Source organism: Peromyscus leucopus, chromosome 14, assembly GCF_004664715.2.
Source record: "Peromyscus leucopus breed LL Stock chromosome 14, UCI_PerLeu_2.1, whole genome shotgun sequence".
In the NCBI taxonomy this organism is placed as follows: domain Eukaryota; kingdom Metazoa; phylum Chordata; class Mammalia; order Rodentia; family Cricetidae; genus Peromyscus; species Peromyscus leucopus.
In genome coordinates this window covers 71317401-71340488 of record NC_051075.1, presented here as the reverse complement: position 1 = coordinate 71340488, position 23088 = coordinate 71317401, and the positions used below count along the sequence as shown (strand labels likewise).

The 23088-nt window shown below is 46.2% G+C and overlaps 1 protein-coding gene and 1 long non-coding RNA gene across 6 annotated transcripts in view; one reads left to right on the top strand and one right to left on the bottom strand.

Annotated features, from left to right (window-relative positions):
- Positions 1 to 16316: 16316 nt before the first annotated feature.
- LOC119089016 lies at positions 16317 to 18274 on the bottom strand. The gene is made up of 2 exons (XR_005092792.1): positions 17541 to 18274; positions 16317 to 16535 (listed from the first exon to the last, which is right to left on the bottom strand). It is a non-coding gene; the product is annotated as an uncharacterized LOC119089016 (long non-coding RNA).
- Positions 18249 to 23088, top strand: part of Dicer1 (dicer 1, ribonuclease III) — a 67637-nt gene continuing 62797 nt past the window's right edge. For 2 of the 5 annotated variants that reach the window (XM_028859389.1, XM_028859393.2), the window contains exon 1: positions 18249 to 18534. The gene's annotated coding sequence lies outside the window, so the exon portion shown is untranslated. Of the gene's footprint in view, positions 18535 to 18685; positions 18899 to 23088 lie in introns of those variants that run through there. The other 3 variants (XM_037210808.1, XM_028859391.2, XM_037210807.1) reach the window with 3 other exon arrangements.

The following is a 23088-nucleotide window of genomic DNA, read 5'->3' as shown; positions in this document are numbered from 1 at the left end:
ACATGCCTCCTTCTTCCTTTCCAGTTTTGCCACCTGCTCCCACGGAACCCTTAGATCTCCAAAATCCTCACAAGACACACATGGTGTGATCACGTGGTTTCTAGCCTTTCTGTACCCGCCACCCCACCCCCGGACTCCCATGTAGGGAACGGGTCGTCCACACTGGCATTTGCCAGACAGCAGACAAGGTTCTGCACCAGTTGCTGTTTGGAGTTTGGACAGGATTTCCCCCTAAAAGCTGTGGTTTTCCCCTAGCTTTTGGTGACAGAGTCTGGAGCTTGCTTGGCAGATGTGACCTTAGTGGAGAGATGTGCTCCATCACTCTCTCTGGCCCTGTGTTTGGCCATTGTTGGGCTCAGCTCGGTCCAGCAGCACTCACTTGAACTGTAAACATTTGCATTGAGAAGGCAAGGATTCTCTAAGTCATAGTCTCTTTGGTGGCTTTGGGGACCATGGGAAGGTCCACACCTTCATTAGAGATGGAACTGAGGTGGAGGATCATGTGAGTCTCCAGCTGCAATACCAGTCCAGTAAGATGTTATCAAAATAATAATAATAATAATAATAATAATAATAATAATAAACCTACAGAAAACAAAAAAATGAGCAAGAAAGCCTCATCACTTTTCTAGTCAATGACTTTGGGATGATCATTCCTTCCCAATTAAAGTTTGTATAAAACTCCAGCCACCCTCAGTGAGGCCTCCGAACACCACTGGAGTGCATCTCACCATCAGAAGTCAGCCAGTGAGTAGGGGCACCTTGGAAGAACATAACCTGGCTTCCACAGTGACAGGGGTCTCTTTCCGTGGACGTCATTGGCATGATGATGTGAACTCCTTCATGTTGATTTCATCTTCTCCCCAGACTCCAGAGGGCTGAGTGGAGTCTGAGGCCTAGCCTCCCTCTCCCTCCTACTTAGAGACTGTCTTTAGGGATCGCCACTGATTTTCCTGTCTGGACTCAAGGTGAGGCAGGGTCTGTGGCCGAGTGACAGGTGAGTCTCCTAGTCTATCCTCCTGGAGAAGGGGGTGTTCTCATGAGTGCATCTAAGGATCTAGGTTGAGTGGCTGAAGACTTGGTGCTGGTGTCTTTCTCTCATTGGCTGAAAACCCTTTGGGGTTTTCCCTTACCCATTAGCCAAAGTGACAGAGCAGCCTTGCCTGGACTGTGGCCCCCTCCCTGACAGTCACTTGGGCATAGTTTCTGCCTGGCTTCTCTCTGGTCTCACACAGCCTTATCATCTACCAGCTTTTATAAGAGGAAGTGTTAAGCCATTGTATACTTGTAAATTCACTTGGCCAACAGTCCAGGGAAGTACTTCCTTCAAAACACTGGATCAAGAGATAAGGTTATCACAGCTAACTAACTCTGGCTTTTGTGACCAGATTTACTGCTTAGAAAAACAAAGTGATAACCTGAGGAGATGCTGATTCTGGGGCGCCAGTCTACTTGGGAGTTGTGGGTGGGATTCTCTGAGCTAGCCCTTCCTTACCCTTATACTCTGTCCCTACCCACTGCCTTCCCACCAAATTTTTGCACACTTTGAACCAACCTGTGCACAACCACTTAAATCCCATGAAATTCATGGTTAACCTACAAATGTAAATTTATGGAAAAAAAATGTTGGCCTCTAACTTGTAGCAGAAAAGCTCACTATCCAAAACGAAACACACGGACCCTCAGTAGCATCAGTCAGCACTCTGTCCCGCCCAGCCGCTCGCTGCCCTCCACCTCCAGCACGTGCTTCTTGGAGAAACAATTCAGGCTTTCTCCTTCAAACATAAACCTAGGGAAAGAAGGATTTAGAGGAACATAGTGAAGACTGAGGATTGAAAGCCAGCCATGGTGGTGCACACCTATAATCCTAGCACTGAGGAGTCTGGGGCAGAAAGGTTGCCAGCTTGGATGAAAGGAAGAGTGAAATCCCATCTCAAAAGAAGAAAATAAAAACAGCAAACAAATAAAAAACAACTGGACAAAAAAAAAAGAAAAGAAAACCCCACAAAATCAACTTTAAAAAAGATTTCATTTTTATGTTAATGGGTATGAATGGTTTGCCTGCATGTATGTGTTTGGACTATGTGTGCAGTGCCCATGGAGGCCAGTGCAGGGTGTTGGGTCCCCTGGAACTGGACTTACAGATGGTTTTGAGCCACCGTGTGATTGCAGAGAACCAAACCCAGGTTACCTGCCAGAGCAGCAAGTGCTCTGAATCACAGTCATTTCTCAAGCCCCCCAAATAAACTTTTTCAAGCATTAAAACTCGGGGTGGGTGGTGAGGGGGATGAATTCTTTGGATAAAGTTAAAATTGTCCTCTTACATGAGAATCATTTTTTCTTTAAGCTTAAAAGTCATGAATTTTGCATTGTTATTAAAAAAGAAATAGAAAAATCTCATTTAGTTGGAGGCTTGTTTCACTTGTGACAGTGAATGCTTTTTTTTTTTTTTTTCCCCAGCATGTCAAAAGTCAGTAGGAACTGAGACTTAAGGCTGTGGGGGAAGAGCAGCCATAAAATGCCTGTGTTCTTGAGAGTCGTGTAAGGATTGAGACATGTTTTAAAGGAAAGTTGGGGAGTTCCCAAGTTGAAGACAGCCCTGGCTTGGGAATCCCACCCTGGCTCAGCCACAGACACCTTGGATAATGAATGTACTTACCTCTCTGGGTGGAAGGGCGGAGGACCACAGCCAAAGTGCTCTCAGGGTTGAGAGCTCCAGGCTTTGCAAGGTCTGTCTGTTTTTATCTCTGTAAGTGATCAATGCACTTGTGTAAATGAATGAACTGCCAGCTTGCATACAGCTTGCATCGGTTGGATGTCTGAGAAAGGTGCCTTTGGGGGAGGGGGGGGTGTTGGTAAGCCAGGGGTGGCCTGACTGTTACAAGGTATGAAGTGGAACCTGGTAGTTCTAAGTCGACACCCTAGACAGTGTCCCCGGGGGAATTTCTTTGGAATTCAGTAATTTAGCTGTAGGAATAAGTAGCTATAGGCAACGGCCTGCATCTTCCCATCTGTCCCAGCTAAGAGAGCTGTGGAGAGCATCCCAAGGGGGGTGTGGTAGGGAGGGTGGGCTCTGCAGTGAGGGTCGCACCTGCCTTCTGCCCTTGAAATTGGACCTGACAATGCTACCTGCATTATTTACTTTTGTGCTGATAATATCGGGCAAAGACAAATAGGAAAATGTTACTCCCTCCCCAACACTGTTGGGACAGGTTGTGAAGCCTGGAGACAGGATGGTGTTCTGTCTTGAATACCTCTTACATGGGGATGGGTGTTTTTGTTCTTTCAGGGCCTGGGATATACTTAACAGAATTAATGTTTTCTTAATGGCATGGCAGAAGACCTCATAACTTGTACCTGAAAGTTGCAGAACTATTGAGTGGGACAAAAGCAAAATGTTATTTTGTGGTATAAGGATTATTTTGTCTATTTAGTGAGCATAGCTATAGCTTTATAAAAAACAAAGGGATCTTTGTAAAAAAATATGCTGTGTGAATGTGCGCTCTTATTTATTGATTATTGTGAATGGAGATATAAATGGATATTTGCATAATTTATACATGTGGGAAAACCCCTGGAGTATTTGTTACTTGATAGTTTTCTATCATGGAATATTGGGCCTGGTGCTATGATGAATGACCTTGTAAAATCACATGTATTCTTAAGAAAAATTTTCAATATAAATTTCTTTAACTGATCACTTTTCTCTGATGACTTCTTTCCATGTGTGTTCACTTGTGTGTGCATGCATATTTGTGTGTCTGTGTATATGTGTGCACGTGTGTGTGCATGTGTTCTTTCCAACCAGAAATGACACTATCCTTCTTTTCCTAAAAGTAGTTCTTTCACCGTCTGCCCTCACAGGAAACATGCTCGTCCTCTGTCGTGATTTGAAAGAAAATGGCCCCCATAGGAAGTGGCACTATTAGAAGGTGTGGCTTTGTTGGAGGAAGTGTGTCACTGTGGGGTGGTCTTTGAGGTCTCCTGTGTTCAAGCTATGCTCAGTGTGGTAAAACAGTTCACTTCCTGTTGCCCGTGGATCAAGATGTAGAACTCTTAGCTCCTTCTCCAGCACCATGGCTGCCAGCACACCGTCATGCTTCCTCCTGCCATGATGATAATGGTCTAGACCTCTGAAATCGTTAGCCAGCCCCAATGAAATATTTTCCTTTGTAAGAGTTGCCATGGTCATGGTGCTTCTTTGCAGCAACAGAAACCCTAACTAAGACGCTCAGCTGTGTCCACTTGTCTTGAATCTTTTTGAGCAACGTTCCAAGAAGAAAAGACAACAGTGTGGCATCCCCAAGTGTGTGAGGCTGGTTCTCAGACTTTTGTCAGAGGCCACAGTCCTTGGATGCACAGGTTGAAAATACAGTGGTGTGATATTTGCACACCTCAGGCTTACTTATGATACTGTGACCTGGGCTTATATAAACAGTTGTCATATTATTTGGGGAATAATGGCAGGAAGATAGTCTGCCCATGCTATGTGCCATACAGATTCAAGTGTGTGTGTGTGTGTGTGTGTGTGTGTGTGTGTGTGTGTGTGTGTGTGTGTGTGTGTGTGTGCTTTCTCTAGTTGTTCCAGTCCTCAGATTTGGAACCCTTAACACAAGGGATTGGCACAGTGGTAAGCTCTATAGCTCAGAGACAGACTGCTAGGAGGTCTGCATTCCCTGCCTTTTTTTTTTTTTTTTTTTAAATCTACTGTATGATCTAGACCAGTGGTTCTCAACCTTCTTGGTGCTGCAACCCTTTAATACAGTTCCTCAGGTTGTAGTGACCCCCAACCATACAATTATTTTGTTGCTACTTCATAACTGTAAATTTGCTACCGTTATGAATCATAATATAAATATCAGTGTTTTCTGATGGTCTTGGGTGACCGAGGGTGGGGGCATGGGCAGTGATAGCAATATCTCCAGAGCTCAATGGCCAGCCAGTCTAGCCAATCAGTGAGCTGGGTTCACTGAGAGACTGTCTCTCAAATGATAAGGTGGAGAGCAATAGTGGAAGACACCAATGTCAACTTCTGGCCTCCACATTGTAGGCACACCCAATGTGTACATGTACATGTATTGCACATACACATAGAAAAAGAAGGAAAAATGAAGTTTATTTTCACTTTTGTCTGTAGAGGCCTTCAGGCTTGATTCATCTATTAACCGACCTGTCCTTCTAGCCACTCTTGGCTCTCTTGTGGCTGTGTCATCCCTTATACCGTGGTTCCCATCCCCATGGTCCAAAATGGAGGCTGTATATTTAGACAGCTCATCCCTGCTCCACGATGCAGAGTGGAGGGAGCGGCAGGTGTCCAAGAAGGACCACACCCCGTATCCTCCTTTGTCTCCTTATCTGGGTGAAGAAGGCACTGGCCACAGCTGCCGCGGTGGAAGGAGACTATTCTCCGGCTGCTTGTGGGGTTGACTGAATGACAGTGAAAGATTGGTGTGTTGTCAGCTTCTCGCTGCTTTGACAAATGCCCATGAGAACAACATAAAGGTTTGTCTTACTACCTTTCTATTGCTGTAAAGACACCACGGTCAAAGCAACTCAGAAAAGAAGGAGTATATTTGGGACTCACAGTTCAGAGGGTGAGTCCGTGACCATCTCGGCAGGGAGCGTGGCAGCAGGCAGGTACATCATCAAAGCAGTAGCTGAGACCTTAACATCCCAAATGGATTAAGCATGAGACAGAGAGAGCTAACTGGGAATGGTGTGGACTTGGGAAAGCTCAAAACCCACCACTCCCAGTGACACACCTCCGCCAGAAGGGCCACACCTCATAATCCTTGCCAAACAGTTCCACTGACTGAAGACCAAGCATTCGTACACATGAGCCTACGAGGCCATTGTCATTCAAACCACCACAAGATGAAAGGTTTATGTTTACATTCTTGGAGGTGTCAGTCTCTAGTTGGATGGCTCCATTCCTGGGACCTGAAGTGAGTCGGAGCATCATGGCAGAGATCACGTGACGGGGCAAAGCACTTCACTTCATGGTGGGCAGGAAACGGGTGGGGGGTAGGGGTGAGAGGGTGGGGGAGGGATGGCACAGACATACTTCTCAAAGGCACAACCCCAGTGACCTAATTTCCCCAGTGAAGTTCTACCTCCTGACATTTCCATACTTCCTCGTAATGCCACCAGTAGACCAATAGATGAATCCATTGACGAAGTCAGAGCCCTCATGATCCAACCATGTTCCAAAAGCTACATATGTGATCACTGTTTGCTCTGAGGGCCATGCCTTCAGTACATGAACTTTTCAGGGAATGGCTACTTCGAGACCTTAATAAGAATTATAGTTGGGACAGCAGCAAGCATCCTGGTGGTGTTTGCTTAGGTTTCAGCAGTCAGGGGATAGGCCAGCTGTGGCAGCTGGCTCCCTCAGCACACAGGCATTCTGGTTGGCTTTTGGTGACAGAGGTCAGAAGGAGATAAGAGCCTACCTTTCCTCTGATGGGGCACAGGAAGCGTCTGGGAGAGGAGAGAAGCATGAGGGGCATGCCTGACATGTGCTGGGCACTCTCCCAGGTGCCCGACTGTGGATCACCCAACCCAACACTCCAAAGTTGTATGGTGGATGCTGCATCATCCCACAAGAGGCAAAGATTAGAAGAAACATGAGTGGCAGGGAGGCTCAGAGCTGGAATGAAAATCGAGGAATTTCCTGGAGCATGAATGTGCGTTCAGAGCCCCTTCAGGTGCCCCCAAACAGTGTGACCCCAAGAGGTTGAGGCTGATCCTGGTAAGGCCTTGAAGACACCCCCTATGGAGAAAGTTGGCTGCCAGGTGCAGGTATGAAGTTCTGTTCTCCCTAGGGAAGGAGACCACACCAGCTCCCAGTGCCCCAGCCCAGCAGTCAGATCTGGATTTCACGGACCTCGGACCAACTTCAGCTTTCCCAAGCGCAGTTCCTATTGGCCTTGCCACAGCCCAGCTGTGTGCGCCAAGAGGAGCCACATGGAAGCGACTGGAGCCTCAATAAAATGGCACCATCCTGTCTGTCCATCTTAAAGCTCCATTTTCCTGGAACTCAACCCTTTCCCCACCCACTAGTCTTCATTCCTGGATGTTGTTGGTTGTTGTTGTTTTTTCTTTTGGGGCCCGCCACCTGCTCCCACATAAATATACAGAGGCTTTTCTTACTTATGAATGCCCGGCCTTAGCTTGGCTTGTATCTTGCCAATTTTCCTTAACTTAAATTATCCTGCCTGTCTTTTGCCTCTGGGCTTTTCCTGCTCTCTTACTTCTGTAAATCTTATTCTCACTCCATGGCTTGCTGTGTAGTTGGGTGGGTGGAAAATCCTTTCAGATTTTTCCTTCTATATATTCTCTCTGCCTGCCAGCCCTGCCTATCCTTTCTCCTGCCTTGTAATTGGCCATCAAGTTCTTTATTAGACAGGCACAGTAACACAGCTTAACAAATGCAACATAAACAAAAGTAACACACCTTAAAATAATATTCAAGAACACCTGGATGTTGCTGTGCCACTGCCATAACAGATCAGGGAAACATCCCGGGCAGCCTTGGATTTTCTAGACGGCCATCGACTTTTCTCTGTGCTACCCTCTCTAGTCTCTACCCTTGTTAGAATTCCTAGCCACTCTCCCAGCTACATGACCACACATGTGCTGTCCAGTAGCCAGGCAAGATGCTTAGTCACCCCGGGCCTTAGGTCCTATGTAATCCGTGTGCTGCACAGTCACGTAATCGGCGTGCAGTGTGATCACGTAATCTATGTGCATGCGTGCCGTAGGTACACAAGCCCATATGCACATGTGTGGGCGGAATCTATAAAATCGGGTCCCACTTATCCCTTTGCCCTTTTGCCTGCACGATCCTCCCCATAGGCCTAAACACATACCTTCTGTTCCCTTCCCTTAATAAATTCTTATAGTGGGTTTTGTTGTACCTCGTGGCTTTTCTTGCACAGTAAACAGCTCTGCTTAATGAATAACATTGCGCCGCTTAATAAATAACAACCCTGGCATACCAAGGAAGGCTGTAAGAAGACGGCATGGAAGCCGCAGACTGACAGTTTAAAACCCCTTGTGCTGGATCCTCCAGCCTTTCTGGGCTGAAGAATGACCTATCTGTGGTGACCAGGGAAAGCCCTAGAGTTTGAGGTGTGTGTAGGTGTGCATGCACATGTGTGTACGCATTTACACCACTGGTGCCATGTTGTATGTGGTTGTTTCCTAAAAATGATCTGTCTAGTCCCTGTAGGTTGTGGGAAGAATCCAGATGACATCTGTGAGGAGATAACTCTCTGAGGAGGGAGTTTAACTGGGACCCCAGGCTGGGTCTGGGCATGTCTGGGGAAAGAACTCCCTAAAATCGATCATTCAAACCATACTTTGTAAAGGAAGCAAAAAGAGCTTGCCATGTTGGTCCTTCACTGCCATGCCATCCCCATCCCCAGTGCCATATACAGGACAATGTGTTTGTGGTATTGGGAGAAGTCTGGTTTGGTGCAGTCCTTTCTGGTACCCTGATGATGCTGGGAGATACCAGCTTACTGAAGTGATGTGTTCAATGTTCCCAGTGTGACAACTAGACAAGCATCTCTATGTACTTGGAAGCCTTGGCACCAAGCAGTGTCTCTCCCTGTTAGAAAGGATTCTTCTAATGGTGAGTAAGCCTACTGTCTAGGCTGCCTCAGAAGGCTCACACTGTCCTGGTCTAGCCTTCTGCAGCTTTCCCACTACAATTTCCTGAAGAAATGAGGATGCCCAGCAAGGTAGGATGAAGTGCAATCCTAATTAGTCTTAACAATAAAAAACCAGAGTTAGATATCGAGGGTGAAAGCTGAAAGATCAGAGAAGCAGAGCAGCCAGCTACCAGACACTTCTTACCTCGTCCTCGGGTTACAGCCCGGCCCCAGCCCTGGTCCTCACTCTTTTGCTTGATGAAGCACCGAGTGACTTGTGCCGATTGCCAATCCTTGCTTCATCTCAGGGACCCCTGAGATTGTGCAGCGCATGGATTACATAGGACGTAAGGCCCTGGGTTGACTAAGCATCTTGCCTGACTACTGGACAGCACATGTGTGGTCATGTAACTGGAGAGTGGCTAGGAATTCTAGCAAGGGTAGAGACTAGAGAGGGTAGCACAGAGAAAACCTGATGGCTTTTAAATTTGGAGATACTTGATCAATTAAAATTTTGGCTACAGCTGTCTAATCCAAGTCTATAATTATTTTGCCATGCTGTCTTATTTAGAAATGATATTCTTTTGGGGTTTATTTTTTTGTCTATGATACATTCTGCTGGTTTTTGTATAGATGCAAGGGTTTTTTGCATATTAGATACTGTGGTAGCTAACTACTTGTCACTTGGTTCTAGAATTAACTAACCCCTGGGCAGGTCCGGGATGGCATTTCCTAGAATGACTAAGTGGTGATGACCTGCCCCTAGAGTGGCCCAGCCTTTGTGCCTTGCTGGTGAGGGCCTCTACTGTAGTATGAATCTTAAAAGTTCTTATTAATAAAATCAAACCTGAGGCCAGTTATTGGAGTGAATACTGGAAGGTCAGAGAGACAGAACAAGCCACAGCTATCTCACCTCACCAGTTCCTCAGCTGGTCTTGTTTCCTCAGACTGGAAGTCTCTGTGTCCTCATCCCAATGGCTCTCAGCTGAACTGCTTAAAAAAAGCCTGAATGCTTAACCAGCCAAATGCTTCTAGTTCCTGGTCCTCACGCCTTATATATCTTTCTGCTTTCTACCATCACTCCCTGGGATTAAAAGCATGTGTCACCATGCTTGGCTGTTTCCAATGTGGCCTTGAATTCACAGAGATCTAGCAAGATTTCTACCTCTGAAATGCTAGGATTAAAGGTGTGTGCTATCACTGCCTAACTAGTGGCTTTTCTGTTCTCTGACTCCAGATAAGTTTATTAAGGTACACAATATTTTGGGGAACACAATACCACCACACTCTACCCTGTTGCTGAACTGCTACCATCAAGGCATTCTAAAGTTATGTCATTAACAAGGAAGGCTTTTGATAAAAGGATAAACATATGGGTGGCTGAAAGGGTATAAAGAATTCGTTCAAAATGCCAAATGTTGTTTTTGTTAAAGATGTCAAAGAAATTCCAACAATTGCTGCCAGAGCAATTAGCTATCTATATTAGAGTGCTCTAGAGGAACAGAACTGATAGAATGAATATATACTGGAAGGGGCTTCATTGTAAGATTGGCTTAAATCAGTGGTTCTTAACCTATGGATCACAGCCCCTTTGGGGGTTACATATCAGATACCCTGCACATCAGGTATTCACATTATGAATCATAACGGTAGCAAAATTACAGTTAGGAAGTGGCAATGACATAATTTTATGGTTGGGGGTTACAACCTGAGGAACTGTATTAAAGGGTCGCAGCCTTAGGAAGGTTGAGAAGCACTGGCTTATATGATACAGGCTTGGTAGTCCAGCAATGGCTGTCTGCATTGTGAGGCTACGAACCCGGGAGCTGCTCCATCTGTGAGTCTGGATGCTTGGAAGTCCAGACTTGGTTCTGAAGTCTGGGAGGATTCCTGAAGAGCCCTTGGTCTTCAGTTAATGTTGGAAGGCACATCCAGGCTGTTGGGATATTGGAACTGTTTATAATCTAACAGTAGTTTGGGGAGAACTGACATGTAGCATGAATCTTAAAAGTTCTTATTAATAAAATCAAACCCGAGGCCGTTTATTGGGGTAAGTACTGGAAGGTCAGAGAGACAGAACAAGCCACAGCTATCTCACCTCACCAGTTCCTCAGCTGGTCCTGTTTCCTCAGACCGGAAGCCTCTGAGTCCTCATCCAGAATGAATCTCAGCTGAACTGTGTTGCTCCAAAGCCTGAAAGCTTAACCAGCCAAATGCTTAACCAGCCAAATGCTGCTAGTTTCTGGTCCTCACGCCTTATATATCTTTCTGCTTTCTACCACCACTCCCCGGGATTAAAGGCTGGCTTTCTGGGATTAAAGGCGTGTGTCACCATGCTTGGCTATTTCCAATGTGGCCTTGAACTCATAGAGATCCAGAGGGATTTCTATCTCTGGAATGCTAGGATTAAAGGTGTGAGTGCCACCATTTTCTAGCCTTTGTATCTAGTGGCTGTCTGTTCTCTGACCCCAGATAAATTTATTAGAGTACACAATATTTTGGGGAACACAATACCACCACACTGACATTCCCCCCTTTTTTTTTACTTTCTTTTTATTTATTCTTTGTGTCTTTCACATCATGCAACTCCATCCCATTCGTTTCTCTGTCCCTTCATATCTACCCTCTGCCCTTGTAAGCTCCCCACCAAAATAAAATAAAATAAAATTTAAGAGAAAAGAAAAAAGAAAAAAGAGAAAGAAGGAAAAAACAATCTTGCTATGGAGACTGTAGTGTGACACAGTGAGTTACCCAGTAAACACTTTATCCATATATCTTTACTTGCAAGTGTTGATTGCAGAGAGTCATTGGTCTGGTTCAAGACCTCTGGTTTCTGCTACACTATTCATGCTGGGCCCTCACTGGGACTCCTCTTGGTTATCCTGCTGTTGCCCTGTGTCATGGAAATCCTGCAGCTTTGGGTTTGCAGGACTGGCCCCTTGACATGCTCCAGTAGATTGCAGATAGGGTGGATATTGGAGTGGGCCAACACATAACCCTGGTTCTGGGCCTGGGCAGTTGCAGGGTTGGTCAGCCCATCAGCTCTCCCTTGTCCTCACCACCAGGGTGAGCTCTCCTGCATTGCCCAGGCTAGTTCACCCTTTACAGAGATGAGCAAGAGGTGGGGCCCATTCTCCTGCTTTCATGTCCTCAGGGTCAGCACTCCCACACCTACACCTTCAGGGTCAGCTCTACTGTGTCTCCCGAGTGCTGCAGCTGATGAGGGTCAGGGACAACTCTCCTGCCCTTATGACCTCAAAGTGTTGGGGGGGGGAGTATCTCTCCCCTGCCCATGCCGCCAGATGCCAAGTGAGTAATGGGGACAACTCTCCCACACTCACATCTTCAGGGCTGGCTCATCCACACTTCCACCAACAGAGTTGGCTCTATTGTGCTGCCCAGGTGAGGTGCAGGGCCTGCTCTCCCGAATGTTACAGCTGGCGGTGGGCAGGGGCAGCCCTCCCACTCTTATGGCCTCAGGGCCAGCTCTCCCATCTGCCTCAGGTGTTTATGGATGGGTGGAGGGAACTGACTTTTCTGTAATACTGAGTCCCTGCTCCATGAACATGGCACACCTCTCTGTTTATTTTGCCTTGAGTTTCTCTTATCACTGTTTTCTAATTTCAGCATAGAACTCTAGCATACTTGTTAGATTTATCTCAAGTACTTTTTAGCTTTGGGTGCTTTAGACAAACAAACTGATTTGTACTTTCACACTGCAGCCATCATTAGACTTGTGATTTCCAAGGGTGTGGAGTTTGCCGTCTGCCAGCAAGCAAGCAGTTCTTCAGTAGATGCCAGGGCCTGCCTCTAATCCTGTTCATTTCTCACATTATCTGCTTCGTAGAAGCATCTGATGCAAGACTTCCCCATCACCTGCAGATGTCAAGTATAAGGCTGTTGCTCAGCAACCAACTACAAATTGGTACTCTTACAAATCCATTAGAGCAGCTCTCAGAATGCAGGGAAATGGGTTTGCTGGCTTATTATAGAGGATGGATGAAGAGATTTATAGTGTAAGGTATAGGAAAGAGAGCATGGACCTTCCATTCCCTCTCAAGACATGTCGCTCACCAGGAACCTCCATATGGCTCTGTCTTGAAGCCTTCAACGCCTTTTACTTTTTTTTTTGTTTGTTTGTTTGTTTGTTTGTTTTATTTTGTTTTGTTTTTTGAGACATGGTTTCTCTGTGTGGTTTTGGTGCCTTTCCTGGATCTCGCTCTGTAGACCAGGCTGGCCTCGAACTTACAAAGACTGGCCTGGCTCTGTCTCCCGAGTGCTAGAGTGCTAGGATTAAAGGCATGTGCCACCACAACCTGGCTGCTTTTACATTTTTATGGAGGCTTCAGTGCATAGGTGCTGGACATTGGCTACTGGTCATCAACTTCACCTTTACCCTTCTCTCCTCCCCAGAGGCTGGAAGTTCCATCCTTCTGGCAGTGCCCATCCTGAAGTTACTTAGGGACTACCAGCTGTCAGTTACCTCATTATCATACAAAGACATCCTTTTGAAGGTTCCAGAGATTTTTTTATGAGTTATATGCTAGGGAACAGTAAAGAACCACACACACACACACACACACACACACACACACACACACACACACAGAGAGAGAGAGAGAGGGGGGGGGCCAAGAGACACTTCAAATATGAAATATCTATTATTTATTACTAGAACATAGAAATTCAATTATTTTCATATATCAGCCTTGTATGCAGTGACCTTGGCAAACTCATAAGAGTTTAAGTAACTCTTCTATGGGTAACTTAGTCTTTTTTATAGGTTTACTTTTCCTTGTTTTCTTCACTTTTTATTTGAAAATAATGCAAAGATCAGCCCTACACCCTTCATCTCCCAGTCCCACTCATCCTTGCCAGACCTAGACCGTTTTTAGGACAGAAAAGAATCATGTGTTTTATTTAGTTTTCACTTATCTTCAGTCGTCTTCACTCTGGAACCATTTAAAAATTATTTTTATTATTTACATTCTGTTTATTTGCACACATCTGTGTGTATGAATGCACACAAGGAGATCAGATCATGTCCTGGGATTGAACTTGGGTCGTGAGGGTTAGCTGCAAGGACTTTTGCCTGCTAAGCCATCTCGCCACCCTTCTGAAACCATTCTGAAGTCCTTTGGTTGTTAAGAATTTTGACTACTCTTCAATTTGGGTCTGTCTGGTGGTTCTAGAACACATTCAGGAAATGCATTTTTTGCAGAAACACTACTAATGTGGTACTGTGGTCATCGCTGGTGACACTAATGACAGAAGATGGATCTGAAAGACCCTGGAGTTCACATTCTTCCTTTTTGGTGGCAGAGCTGACCTTTGGCTGAGCTGGACTAATCAGGACTGTGGAGAGACAAGCCCTTGGACCAACATGTACATTCCTGGGAGGCAAGGCTGTTTCCATGGCTCCTCATGGACAGACCTTGGCCCTTGGCATGCACAGTCCCTAAAACGTTCCACAGGGTTTTCTTTGATAGACTTATGTTAAGAAAAGTTAGGAAACGAGTCAGGGTAACACAAGCATGTAGCAGTATGTGCTGTTCACCCACCCATCTTGGGCTGTGGCTGTTTGCTGCACATCTGGCTGCTGGCCAAAGCAGACACTGTCCTGCTGGGACTTTGGCCACGAGGTACACACATCTGTGCTCTGCCCACACTGCATAACAATGAAGATCCGGGTGGTCTGCATGCACTCTGCCACTCTCCAAAGGGGCATTTTCCCTATGAACCTCTGCCATAGCTGTACTTCTAACTTGACAGACATTTATGTGATGCTAGTGGGTGTGTCTGTGATCCCCTCCCATGGCAGCTGACTTTATCTGGGTGAGATGGCATCTGCCAGGCGGCTCTTCTGTAAAGTTATCACTTTTCAAAGAAGAGTTCATAGGGCAGGCTTTGAATCTGTGTGAGGATCTCTTATGCCTCGTTCAACATTTATCCACCAGATTTAGTAAACAAAATTGCCAAATGGTGATTGTTGCCATCCCACTACTCCTTCTAAAATTACTCTATGGTAAGGAAGAGCTTTTGCTCCTCCTCGGTTACTTATTCCTTTTTGTGTCAGTGTGGACTCATGAATTTCTGAGGGAAACGAAAAGTTAGCTCACAGAAAATGCATTGCATGTGGTATTGTAACCCTTGTTTAGTGTGTCTTGAAATAGCAGCTGAGATTCCTGGAGATCCAAACAAAATGTGGAACTCTATCCCTTACAAGATTTGATAAGCTCCACATTGAAAACAAACCAGTAACTGGAGCATGGACAGATAGACCACTGGAATGGAGAATTTCAGAACCCAGATGTTCTACAAATGGCTAGTAAATGGGCAGTTGTTTAGGTGCCTGGAGTGGGGGTCATTTGAAATCATGCCTCACCCCATACACTGGATCAATTCTAAATGGATCAGTATTGAATTGCAAAAGACTGGTGAATGATGGCAAACCAGGAGCTCTTCCACATTGCTATAGATATGTCCTGCATTTGTATATATTATATTAAAAACAAGATATAGTAAATGTGTATCCCATGCCAGGGTTGTTTTAAATGAAGAAGACAGAATAAATAAGTACCTTGGCTTGTTTGTGAAGGCAAGTTTGAAGAATGAACAAGAAACAATGGTTTGCTGTTGGGGCATGTGAATGCATGTAGGGGACAGACTCTTCTATTTCTTTTCTTTTCTCTTCTTTTCTTTTCTTTCCTTTTTCTTTTGGTTTTTCAACTGGGTTTCTCTGTGTAACAATCCTGGCTGTCTTGGAACTCACTTTGTAGACCAGGCTCGCCTCGAACTCATTGAGATCTGCCTGCCTCTGCTTCCCAAGTGCTGGGATTAAAGGTGTACACCAGCGGGGCGTTGGTGGCGCACGCCTTTAATCCCAGCACTCGGGAGGCAGAGCCAGGCGGATCTCTGTGAGTTCAAGGCCAGCCTGGGCTACCAAGTGAGCTCCAGGAAATGCGCAAAGCTACACAGAGAAGCCCTGTCTCAAAAAACAAAAAAAAAAAAAACAGACAAAAAAAAAGGTGTGCACCACCACTGCCTGGCCTTATTGTTTATTTTTCATTGCTGCTTATTGTAATCCTGAAGGATGCATCTCAAATGCTAAAATTCTGAATATTGAAAAACCCAAAGATTATTATGGGTCAACTCTAAAACCCCCAAACTGAGCAGGGTATATAGAGAGCACTTGCCTAGCATGCATGGGTTCAATGACCAGTAGCTCTGAATTGTGTTGAATTGTGACATGTTGAAAAGGGAGGCTGTATATGAGGGCTAGAAGGCTGAATTAATGGGAGAAATTGGTGCATTTTGATTGGCTGTTTGTTGGTGAGGGTCTTACCAGAGGTGATCAGTGTGTGAGCTGAGTGGCCAGGTGGGAGGGGTCTCTTTTGCAGCTGTTTCTGAAAGGCAATAAATGTGCACACACACACACACACACACACACACACACACACACACACACACACACACACACCAGGGCTGTGGCATATAGCTTAGGCTAGCCTTCATCTGTGATTTTTATCTCAACTTCCTCCTTGTGTTTGGATAGACCAAACTCATTTTTTTTTTTTATCTGAAAGACAGGTGGACCACCATGCTCTCCAGTTATTAAAACAAAACAAAATAAAACCCAATAAAATCAGAAACATCTGCTAGTGGATAAGCCCAGTTGGCTTAAAATTTATTTTTGTGATGTGTGTTGGGAGGAGGATACAACAATGTGTGTGGAGGCAAGAGGGTAACTTTGAGGAATCAGTTCTCTCTTTTCACCTTCAGGTAGGTCCCAGGATTTGAACTCAGGTTGTCAGGCCTGCAGTGCAAGCAACTTTACCAGCTGAGCCATCCTGCTGGCTTTGAGCTGGTCCTGAGAGACTATGGAAGGAAAACAGGAAGAAACATCAGTTCTACCCATCCCCAATCCTGCTGCCAGTGTACCTCAGTGCAGCCCTACACTTTTTTTTATCAGATTTCATTCTGCTTATAAAGGACCACTTTCAAAGACCTTTTATGTCTTCTCTGGGGAGATCTATTGCCTACAGTGCTTTATTTATTTATTTATTTATATTTATTTATTTATTTATTTATTTATTTATTTATATTATTATTATTATTATTATTTTCGAAACAGGGTTTCTCTGTGTAGCTTTGTGCCTTTCCTGGAACTCTCTCTGTAGCCCAGGCTGGCCTCGAACTCACAGAGATCCGCCTGCCTCTGCCTCCCGAGTGCTGGGATTAAAGGAGTACGCCACCATCGCCCGGCTATTTTTTAATTTTTATTAGAAACATTATTTTTTAAATGTGGTCAGCCCAAACCATTTTATTTCCTAATTTACCCATGATGTTCAGGTTAATAGTCAAGCCAATTAACGCATGACCAAAATTTGAGCACAGGACTGAATGAACATACCAGCTCGGAAGGCAGCATAAGATTTAAATCTCAGTTGTTCATATTCTAGCTGCAGACTTATTGGCGGTTACTCCGGGTTTTTTCCCCCTCTGTTAAAATGGGAAGCACATAAGGTACACAGGCCTGTAAGCCTTAAATGCAATGCTAGCCAATGAAGCTTAAAAATTTCTAGTGCTCACATCAGAGAAATAACCGGGAGGCTGCAGAACTGGCTCGGGGGTTAGGAGCATTTGTTGTGAAATCACGAGGATCCTAGCTCCAAGCCAGGCATCTCACATATACTCACAGTCACACAAATAAATGAATGGACGGATCTTTTTAAAGTTAGGCCTCCAGCCTGGTCGGCACAGTGAGACCTAGTTTCAAAATAATAGTAATAAAAACAAAACCAAACAAAGCAAACGACACGCGTTTTTATTCTAATAAATAAACCACTTCAACTTGTAAGTAGAAAGACGAGCAGATCATACCTCCACCTTAATTCGGAGAGGCAACAGTAACCACGTGGGACTGGTGGCCACCCCGCTGAATGCAGTGCAGATGGACAGCTGCCACTAAACGTTTCCAGGGGCAGAGAGAAGCCAGGTGCTGGTACCATCTCTCCCTCACCTGGAGTACAGCAGTCTCTAGGGGGGGAATCTTCTGGAAGAGATGCTAACATGGGAGGTGGGAGAGTGTCCTGCCCTAAGATGGTTTTCTTTAAGTCGGCCTCTTGACTCCTTTGAACTCTGAGCAAGGAGGCGCGGCAGAAGGCTCCGATCTATAAAAGCAAGCCTCGCCACACCGAGGGCATTTTCTGGTTGTCCAAGTTGGCCTCCAGGGCTGGCCACAGGGCCCAGGTCTGGGGACCCAAAGGGCCGTACAGATGGGGATGACGAAGAGCTGGGAGGCTCCTCTAGACTAAGCCCGGACTGCGTAGCCCGCGGTGGCGGAGGCGGCGGGGCCAGAAGTCCCGCTGCCCGCCCGACTGCGTTAACACAGCTTGGTCTTCGCAATGGGCCGCAGACGCGGTCTCGGCCCGAGCCCGCTGTTTCCTAGCTCCTGAGTGGCTGGGGTACCGGGATTAACCTTTCACCTCCTCACTCCGTCCAATCACAGGACGGCTTTCATGCGGCCGCGGGGCGAGCGAGCGAGGGGGCGCGGAGCGGCGGCGCGACGCCGGTGGGATTCTCCAAGCCGCTGTGCGCCGTCGCCGCGGGCTGAGCGCGGGCTGCGGGCGAGCAGGGCGCTGCGCAGTCTCCGCAGGCGCGGGCGGGAGGGGTCGGGGCGCGGCGCGGTGAGGCGCGGGCGGCTCCGGGCCCAGGTGAATGGAGTAACCTGACAGCGGGAACGAGGCGACGGCGAGCGGCAGGAAATGGCGGCGGCGGCGGCGGCGCCGGGCGGCACCGGGAGGCCTGGGCTGTGACGCGCGCGCCGGAGCGGGGTCCGATGGTTCTGGAAGGCCCGCGGCGCCCAGTGCTGCAGGTGAGGCGGGCTCCCCCTGGACCGCTTTGTGTCCGGGCCCGGGGCGGGGGGACGACGACTGCAATGCCCGGGCCGCCTCTTGTGCGAGGCCCACGCGGGCTCCGGGAGCAGGCCGCGACGCCGAGCCCGGGCGGGTGAAGGTCCACGCGGACCTCGGCTCCCCGGGACTCAGAGCCGGGGCCTCTCCGCGCCCCGGCCCTGGGAGGAGCGGGCTTTGACAGGTCCTGTTCGGCGTTCGAAGCCCGGGCGAAGATCGGAGGTGCATACGCGGGCCGGCGTGCCCGGGAGCGACCCGGGCCTGCCGAATGGCGCGGGACCCGTGAACACCCCAGAGGACCAGGAGGGGGACAAGGCCTCGGGCGAGGTGATGGCTAGAGCCCTGGGTGGGATGGTTGTATGTTTCTTGGCAGGTGACCAGGGCTGGCCCCAGGGGGCGGGTGGCTGAGGTCATCTTGTTGGTCCCTCTCCTCTCAGGTCGCTGTGCCTGGACCCTGCGAAGGGGCTTTCATTGGACAAATGATGTGCCTTTCAGGCTAGCACATCAGAGTGGGTTGCCCAGCAGAGCTGAGCTGCCCTTGTGATTTTGCCTGCAGGACAGCGCCTGTGACCCGAAGATTTGCTTAAACAGATGATCGAGGAGTCTTTGATCTATAGCCCTTGCTTTTGTCAGGAGAGTTGTAGTTTAAAGGGTTAAGTTACTAATGTATGATGTCATAAGTATTCTGATGATCGAGTGTTGAAAACCTCCATCTGATGAGAGTTACATGGGAGCTCGCCCCTGCCTGAGTTTCTGAATCTTTGCAGTCCTGATTTGTCCGTTTTCTGAGGAGCCGCACCATCAGTCAGTAGGAAAAGGGCGAAAGTTTAGCAACTTGGGAAATAATGACACCTGCTATAGAATGCATTCACGAAGTTGGAAATTCATTGGTACAAACATTAAACTTTCTAAGTAAAATTTCCATTGAGCTCAAAAATTTATTAAAAGATGAATTCTGGGTGAGGCTGGTGCAGTAGTCTTGATATTACTGATACCTTTGGAAACTGAGTTCTGGGATCATCTGTTGTGCCAAGTGTCTTTGAGGCTACCTGTGGCACATGCAGTGTGTAATATAAGTGCACATGCTCATGAACGGAGAGTGTATTTTCTTAGAACTGCCAGCACCAAGGGTTGCTTTTAGTAGCCTAAGTTTGTGAATGACTCCAAAAGATAACTGGTTTGGTTTCAGTTGGGTGGTAAAGGACCTTACAACTACTTTAGTAAGGGTTGCCTTTATTTCCCATGCTGAATACTGCATTGTGGCAGCTTTTCTGGGTAGGAATCGTATAGCTAGGCTCTCTCCCAGTTGCTGAGCTTTCTTGTCTTGGATTTAGAAAATGTTTTGATGTAGCTTATTTCTGTCTTTCTTGAACTCAGGATGCTTCTGCCTCACTCAGTCTCTCTGGTCCTGGAATTACAAGCATGCATCGCCAGGCCTGACTCTCTTGGTTCTGATTGGATAGTGATTTGGTGGTGGTGGTGAGTAGTGTTTAGACGTAGTTCTGCTTTCTAGGGAGGATAACTTTTCTAGCATAGCGTTCTAGCATTGCCATATCTTACTCTTTGCTGCTGCCTGATGATGTGAGACAGTGACGTCACTTGAGAAGGTGGATGTGCTCTAAGAGTTCCCTCTCTGCAGCCTACACATGCTTATGTGTGGCACGTAAGGAGGACATTGGGTAAATCTCATCAATATGTGCCGAGATGTGTCAGGTTCTTTTCACACATTCTCATTGAATTCTCGGTGTGTTGGCTGTAGTGACTGCCTTCCTGATTTTACACACTAGGGAAGTGAGACTCAGTGATGGTTACATCTGTCTGCCTGAGCCTTGACTGATTCATGGTTTGGTTCCAGAATGCCAGCGTGCCTACTCCTCAAAGTGTGCTGTCCAAGTGGATTTTCGGCAGTCTGCATGAAGTGGGTTAATACAGGTGGAGTGGAGAAGCTCTGTCAGACTGAATGTTCAGGTGACCTCTGCTCATCTGAAATGTGTCAGATACACATGAGTGCAGCTTTAGCCAGGAAGTATACAGTGCAGTTGCATTCACATTTTGCAGTTATTGCCACTTTCCATCTTCAAACATCTCTCACTGGGACACTTTCCCACCTAAACACTAACTGCACATTCTGGCCTTCATTCCTAAGTGACCACCATTTTTCTCTTCTCCTTCTGTTTGAGTTTGGCTATGCTAGGAACCCCATGTAAGTATAGTCATTCAGTATTTGTCTTTGAGCTGGTGTATTACACCGACATAGTGCTTTGGGGCTTCATGTCATGCATGCATCAGTTCATCACTTAGAAAGGCTGATTGATATTCTGTTTGTATGTATAGATGGTCCCTAGCTTAGAATGGTTTGACTTGACATTTTTTAGCTTTAAGATATGTGAAAATGTGCAGTTACAGTAGAAACTTCTTTAAATTTTGAATTTTTGATTCTTTTTCCTGTCCTAGTCAGCTATGTGATCATGAGGGGTAACCAATGATACCATACACTGTGCTTTGTTGTTGAGTTAGAAAGTTTGATATGCTAAGTACACACGTTTCCCAGTTCTCTGTTTTCAACTTAGAAGTGGGTTTCTAGGGCCATCGATGGTGGCGGAGCACCTGTGTATGTCCTGTTCTGCTTTTCCAGCCGTCTGTGGGTGACAGCCTGGGGTTTCCATCTTTGAGAGTAGTTGGCGCTGTGTGCATGGATGTGAGTGGCTCCGATCGGGGCCTGCTGTCATTTCTTCTTTTGGGCATAGACTCCAAAGTGGTCTTGCCTGTTGATATTAGATCAAAACACTAGGCTCAGCTTTCTTCCAGACTCTTACTTTCCTACAAATAGTTCCTCTGTGTCAATAAAGGACTAGAATCTTCTCCCAGTCCCGGGGCTACTGATTTTTAGAATCTTGGTTCTTATCACAGTAAAGCAAACAGGGATTCTTATCACAGGATTTTTTTAGTGGATCAGCAGGCTGTTATGCCCTGATGGAGCCAGAGGAAGGGGCTGCTAAGATTTCTGAGTACCTTGTACAAATAGAAAGTTGGAGCCCGGTGATTATTTTGTTTACCTTAGGATCTGCTGTTTGAGCATTCAAGAGTTTAGCTCATCCTCAAAGCCAACAGATGTGTGTGTGTTGTGCTGGCTTTTATTTACAGACTTCTTTGCAGTATCTTCAAACTAGGCCTTACTCTTTGGAGGTAACAATGTTTCAGTAGTATTCCACCTCTTTAGACTATGCTGTTTAGACCTTTTAGCCCTTTTTTCCTGATTCTTTGATGATTACCAACATTTCTAAAGAGACTCTAGTTTTCAAAAATTCTATGTATAGGTGAGCATTTGTATAATATGTTTTTTGAGAAAGGATGTAGGACGTCCTTATGATAATAAAAAGGTGTTTTAGAGAACTGTGAAATAATAGTGCAGGTGTAGAATAGTCTATGGATGGGAGAATTATGTGAAGAGCTTCAAGCAAAGATAATTATTCACAGCTTACGTGTAACTAAAGTGATTTTACTTTTTTGTTTTGTTTTAATTTGCCAAAGTGAAAGAGGAACTAGGGCTAATTATAGTTGCCATCGATTGATGAAGGAAGTGTACCAGTTAGCCAGGAGCAGCAGACTTTTCTCCTTTATGAACAGGGGTTGATTGTTTGGATTCTCCCACAAAATAACATTGTCAATGTATGGAGACAATGTTGACCTATACAGGTGATAGAGAAACACAGTCAAAAGCACAAAGCACAGTCAGAAAGCCTTGGTAAGATGGCATGTGTGGTTCTGGTGATGTCATCTCCAGTGGAGTTGAAGTGTCCCTTGTAGCATGCAGGCTTTGACTGGTGGCAGGTAAGTTCATTGAGGAGTGTACCCTCTGGGGCACTAGAAGCAGTCAGGACTTTGCAAACAGTGGTATTTTTGCTGGCCTTCAGGGGTATGTGTTGGGTGAAAAAGTAGGACTGCTTGTGTGGTGGTTTGGACCTGATAAATAAAAGATCATAGAAAGAAAAGTCTGTGTTTGAGGTATAGCTAGGGAAATGGGAAATTTTGGTCATGTGAGAAAGCGTTGGTTGAATATCAGGTCCAGTGACTTTCTCATCTCTCTAAAATGACTGGTGAATTGTTGGTACCCCTGATCTGATACTCACTTAGATGCTCCAAGTCAGTGACTAAACTGACAGGACATGAAGATGCCCAGGTAGCTTTTAGGCCTAGAGCTTCAGTTTGGCCACCTGCTGAGGCTTGGTTCCTGAGACACGGAAGCCACATAGTAACATGATATGTTCTTAGCTATGCTGAGGTTTATAGTATCACAAGGATTAAGCACACATGTGTTGTCACTGCCACACACACACAGCCCTTGTGTAAAGGAGTACTTGGTTTTGCTAAGTAGATTAGTCTATCTTTATAAAACTTTTTGAATGTTTTAGAAACTAACAGTGTTGTGAAGAGGAATACTGCTGGCATGGTAAGGCTTTTGAAAAAGATCTTGACTCCCCTGATAATGGACAGATCGTACCCTTGGGTTCTTCTCC